At 47.5% G+C, this 6,000-nt stretch overlaps 1 protein-coding gene across 1 annotated transcript in view; it reads left to right on the top strand.

Annotated features, from left to right (window-relative positions):
* The first annotated feature begins 441 nt into the window (after positions 1 to 441).
* The window catches only part of pik3cg (phosphatidylinositol-4,5-bisphosphate 3-kinase, catalytic subunit gamma), a 35,125-nt gene continuing 29,566 nt past the window's right edge, over positions 442 to 6,000 (top strand). The window contains exons 1-2 of the mRNA XM_052032754.1: positions 442 to 560; positions 1,822 to 1,968. The gene's annotated coding sequence lies outside the window, so the exon portion shown is untranslated. The remainder of the gene's footprint in view (positions 561 to 1,821; positions 1,969 to 6,000) is intronic.

Genomic DNA, 6,000 nt, shown 5'->3' with positions numbered 1-6,000 from the left:
GGTCTTCACCTTTCAGATGAGCGCATCAACCTCAACTTTCCCTCCCTGCTGGACTCGGCACCAGGGAGAGGCGGAGATAATTGGCTTTGGCCCTCCATCCGTCACCGACCCAATTGGCTACTGCCTCCGTCCCTTGAGGCGCAGCGTGAAGCAGCACTTGTGCTGATTCGATAGAACAGACTGATTGATACCAAGTGTGTGGTGTTCTAGCACCAACCCTTTCAATGAAGCGGCTGTGAGCAATGTGTACTTACTGTATCCCATTCGCACATCAGTTCCCTACATTGTCACTGTGGTCTCACCTTGGAAAACTCTGGGAAATGTGTACACCACAGAAAATGCTGGACGCTTTCAGCAAAGTAACGCTAACTTGTGTTGTCCCTTTCCTGGGACTGATGCAGTGTCTTTGACCTGAAGCAGTGACTCAGTTTCTCTCTCCACAGATGCTGTACGACTCGCTGAGTGTTTCCACCAGTTTCTCTTACTTCAGATTTCCGGCATCTGCAGTTTTAAAAAAATTTTCGTTGTACTAGACAACAGGATGTCAATAATCAACCTAGGTGACAATTAATATTAGCTTTAGATGATAAAATGACCCTCCTAAAATGTGATTGGAACCAGTTTATTGACCTCCCTGGGAAGCTTGTAGGTTATAATCCCACCCCCAACCTTCAACGCTGCAGATTAATACTCAGATCAATGACTCTCCTTAATAAACCACTTTTCTCAATGCAACTAGAGGAGCAGTCAGGCCCAGTCCTGCTGCAGACTGCCAGATTCTGCTCTAACTCCATTTACAGGTTTGCAGATGACACCACTGTAGTGGGCCAGATCTCAAACAAGGAGACGGAGTACAGGAAGGAGATAGAGAACCTAGTGGCATGGTGTCAAGACAACAAACCTCTCTCTCAATGTCAGCTAAACAAAGGAGTTGGTCATTGACTTCAGGAAATGGGTTAGAGTACATGCCCCTGTCTCTATAAATGGTGCTGAGGTGGAGATGGTTGAGAGCTTCAAGTACCTAGGTGTAAATATCACCAAAAACTTGTCCTGGTTCAACTACGTAGACTCTCTGGCCAAGAAAGTGCACCAGTGCCTCTACTTGCTCAGAGGGCTAAGGAAACTCAACATATCACCGATGACTCTTACCCATTTTTACTGATGCACCACAGAAAGCATCCTATCTGGATGCATCACGGCTTGGCACGGCAACTGCTCTGCCCGGGACCGCAAGAAACTGCAGAGTTGTGGACACAGCTCAGTCCATCTACACTTCCCACTGCCTCGGGAAAGCAGCCGACATAATCAAGGACCCCTCCCACCCCGGTCGTTCTCTCTTTGCCCCCTTCCCATCAGGCAGAAGATACAAAAGCTTGAGAACATGTACCACCAGACCCAAGGTCCGCTTCTATCCTGCCGTTATCAGACTCTTGAACTGACCTCCCATACAGTAATAGATGAACTCCGGATCTCTCAATCTACCTTGTCGTGGCCCTACCTGCACTGCACTTTCTCTGTAACTGTAACACTATATTCTGCATTCTGTTTTCTTTTCACTACCTCAATGTACTTATGAATGGCACAATCTGTCTGGCTGGCACACTAACAAAGCTTTTCACTGTATCTCGGTACATGTGACAACAATAAACCAATACCAATACTACTAACTGTTCTGCCTGCACCAGGATGCACCTTGGGGTACACTGGTGGAGCAGTTGTTATGTTGCTGTTTCTGAACAAGTAACTGCCTTGAGAATCACTGTGGTTTGCTTTCGCTTCCTGAGCCCTGCTACAGTACTTCCTCTGTGTCTGTACTTCTAGATGTTAATCACCGAGTCAGCACGCAGAGTTCGAATGCTGCCCAGCTATGTATGAAGGTTGTCGGAACCATGCCCAGACTGAGTGCAGCTGAGCGACAGCGTGCCGGGAAGAGGAGCGCCCGTGGGTCTGCAGACTGACGACACGCAGGTGAGCTGGACGTGACTTTGTCTCCCTCGGTCTCAGGGAGCAGCGAGGTGGAGGAAGGCAAGGAGTGGCTTTGCTGCGCTTCCCCTCTCACCCAGATCCTGCGGGAGGTTGCTCAAGTGAAACTGAGTACACCGAGAAACGCAAGTGGTTGCGACGTACAAATGCTGAGACCACAGAATGAGGGTCTGAGGTGCAGGTTCAACTTGCCTCTGGTTCCTGAGGGTTTTGCTGGGTTGGTAGCAGGGGTGGGGGATGGGGAGTTGGGGGTGGAGGAGAACTTGCTCCAGGAATTGTTATAGCACCAGGGCAGTGCTGAACAGAGACATGGGACTCCAGATGATTCCTACACCTCCTCATCCAGAGTATTCCCCTTTCCCTGTGTGGAGCAGTTGAATTGGGAATCACAGACTTGCCTTGGGCTGCTGTTGTTCAACGAGAAGCCAGGGGGAGCTCTTCTTACAGCCTTGCCACAACCTACAACTGATCCCTCCAGCTGGGTGAGGGGACAATCCTGACTGTTCACCCTTCCACACAGCAACAAACTCTTCCTGATCTCCCTTCTGCCTTCGGAAACACTGGGGCTTGCTGGGTCTTTATTTCCTTGGGAGCATTTCTAACTTCAAAGTGATATGAGTTGCATTAGTTGGAGAGGGTTGGAGGGAGTGGATTTGGAGGCAGGTCAGTCAGGGTAAGACACAGAGTCAATCCTAAGAAGGCATCTGAGCCTCAGGGGAGCGCTCCTGCGGCCTGGGCAGATAGTTGTGGCTTCTAGTTCAGCTCCTTTGTCTTGAGCCCAGTCTAAACTTACTGAGGGAATGTCGCCTTTTGGACAAAGTGTTAAATAGAGGCCCCACCTGCCCTCAGGGATCCCACAGCGTCTTTCAAAGAAGACCAACTGAGTTCTTCCCTGTCACCTGGCCCAAAGTTATTGCTGAACCAATCACCACTTGAGCAGATTACCTGATCATCAGCACAATGCTGTTTATGGGAGCTGGCTGTGCACAAATTGGCTTCCCCGATTCTGACCTGACAACCATGCCTACACTTCACAAAGTACTTCATTGGATGTCAAGCACCGAGGGATATCCTCAGCACCTGAAAGCATGAAATAAAATTGGGGTAATCCAGTAGCTAAATCAGCCTGGCCCTTGTCAGGTCTGACCCAGCTCAGTGATGGAACCTGGAAATCAGCTATCTTATTGGATGTTTTCCAACAAGCACTCAAGCCAAGAGCAAATGGTTCTAATGGATAAAAAGAAAGAAATTGTCTCTAGAGCTGTTACAGTTGGATTTGTACTTCAGCAGTTCCCCAATATACTCTTGGATATCCCTAAACAGTGAAGTCAAAGTCAAGTTTATTGTCAGATGCACAAGTCCATGTGTGCACAGGTGCAATGAAAAACTTACTTGCAGCAGCATCACAGGCACAGAGTATCAGATACACAAGAAAAACATAAACTAGATACAATTTCTACAAGAAAGAACACATTTAGAACAAAAAAATACAAAGTCCATTTTAGTGGAAAGTGATCAAAATGGTCACAGTGTTGCTAAACTGTAGTGATTAGGGTTGTGCAGGTTGGTTCAAGAACCGAATGGTTGAAGGGAAGTAGCTGTTCCTGAACCTGGTGGTGTGGGACTTCAGGCTTCCGTACTTCCTGCCCGATGGTGGCTGTGAGAAGATGGCACAGCCCGGACGGTGGGGGTCTTTGATGATGGATGTTGCCTTCTTGAGGCAGCACCTCCTTAGATACTCCCGATGGTGGGGAGGGATGTGCCCGTGATGTATCGGGCTGAGTCCACTACACTCTGCAGCTTCTTACATTCCTGCACATTCGAATTGCCGTCCCAGACCATGATGCAACCAGTCAGGATACTTTCAACAGTCCATCTGTAGAAGTTTGTTAGAGTGTTCGGTGACAAGCCAAACCTCCTTAACCTCCAAAGAAAGTAAAAAAACACTGGCACACTTTCCTTGTGACTGCATCTACGTGCTGGCTGTGAGTGCTGTCAACGTGCTTGGAAACACTGGACTGTCAAAGGGATGTGTGTGCATCGAGAGAGAGTGCACATCCCACGTCAAGGAAACAAAACTCAGCTTATTTGCATTATTAATTGTTTTCTTTTGGTGATCAGTGAAGATTGGAATGGAGAATTTGCATGCAGTCTAACCAAAGGAAAGGTTTGTTCAGCTAGTTAGTGATTATTGCTTGAACTATTTCCTTGTGGTGGAGACTTGTGACCGAACCTGTAGCACATAGGGTGATGCTGACATTACCGGTATTAAAAACTACTTCTGTTTCTGGAGTGCCTTTAACAAGGCAAAACCATCCCAAAGTACTCCACAGGAGTGTTAACGAACAAAGCCTGGTGTCCAACGTCGTCAAGAGATATCAGGGCAAAAGGACTGAAAGCCTGATCAGCTGCATCTCATAAAGTACAAACGCCAGGTGGAGATGCAGGGGGAGTGTGCAATGAAAAATTTTCATACTTTATCAAGGTGAGGGAAAAAAGGAAATAAGGCGTGTTTCTACATATGTAGCAACGTGCACAACGCATAGTAAAAGCACCACCCTTGGAACTGCACATCAGGCACATTAGACAATGTATGCTGGGACTGTAGCCACTGGAAACGATCTCTCCGGCGGTCAGGGGAAAGGTGACAAATCACACTTGAATCTTCGAAAGCTACCTGCACTCGGGGTATATCGTGGCCACACTTTGCCTCTGAAAGGATTCAGTGGATGCCATCCGAAGACACACAGCGAGGCTGGGTGTGGCACTCCTGATGAGGACTTCTGACAGAAGTGAGACGCTTTTCTTTTGAGGAACATAGACTGGGAAGGGTACATAACCAGAAATATCGCTTGATGGATGGATCAATAATGCAGATGCAAGCAATTATGTAGAATACACCAGCTTTCTCCGAGATTGGAAAGCTTTCCTCGCCCTGCTCTGCAGTCTGATGAAAGGTCAGTGAGCTGCAATGTTAATTCTTCTTCATTCTTCATAGAGGCTGCCTGGCTGGTGAGATATTTTCTGTTTTTATTGCAGGTTAGACTGCCCACAGGGAGGATTAATGGCATATCAGCTAGCGGTTGGTTTAAGAAGCTGATAAATTTCTGGTTAAAATGGTACTGAGGGTTATCAAAGGAATATAAACATAAACCCAGTGCTCTGAGGGATCTCGGTATATAAACTACAAATTGGGTTAGTGTAATGAAGTCAGCTAACAGAAGCAAGAAGCAGTAACACGAGGGTGTTTGCAGAGAAGGGGTCTGTCGTGAGTATCCCACACAGGAGGGTCTCAGGCGATTACCCCATACAGGGGGGCATTAAGAACTCTGGATTCTTCTTAGTTAATGGACACGAAGTGACCACAGGGTGACCTCCACATCAAGCTATCTTGTATAATTGGGGCATGTTGAAGAGAAGATATCTGGAGCACTGTGTGCAGTTCTGGTCACCACACTATAGGAAGGATGTGGTTGCGTTGGGGAGAGTGCAGAGGGAGATTCACTGGGCTGTTGCCAGGATTGGAGGAATCTCTAGTTCTGGGAAGAGATTGGACAGGCTGGTCATGTTTTCTCTGGAGTGAAGGAGGCTGAGAGGTGACCTGACAGAGGTATGTAAAATTATGAGAGGCGTAGATAGGGTAGCCAGTCAAAATAGTTTTTTCCTAGGAGGGGTATCAAAAACAAGAGGGCACAGGTTTAAGGTGAGAGGAAGGAGTTTTAAAGTGGATCTGAAGGGGAAAGTCTTTTACACGGAGAGCGGTTGACGTCTGGGACGGGCTGCCAGCGGAGGTGGTGGATTCAGTTTAAGAGGCATTGAGACAGATACTGAAACAGGCAGGGCATGGAAGCATACGGACCTAATGCACGCAAATGGGATTGGTGTAGGTGGGCAAAAGGATTGTCACGGACAATGGTGGGCCAAAGGGCCTGATTCTGTGCTGTATGACTCTGTGACTTTATCTTATCCCCATACAGTTAATAGATCGAGTATGAGTTTTGCCACACTATGGAAGGA

The sequence above is a fragment of the Pristis pectinata genome, chromosome 18 (assembly GCF_009764475.1).
Source record: "Pristis pectinata isolate sPriPec2 chromosome 18, sPriPec2.1.pri, whole genome shotgun sequence".
Lineage (NCBI taxonomy): Eukaryota > Metazoa > Chordata > Chondrichthyes > Rhinopristiformes > Pristidae > Pristis > Pristis pectinata.
This window is presented reverse-complemented; position numbering and strand designations above follow the sequence as displayed.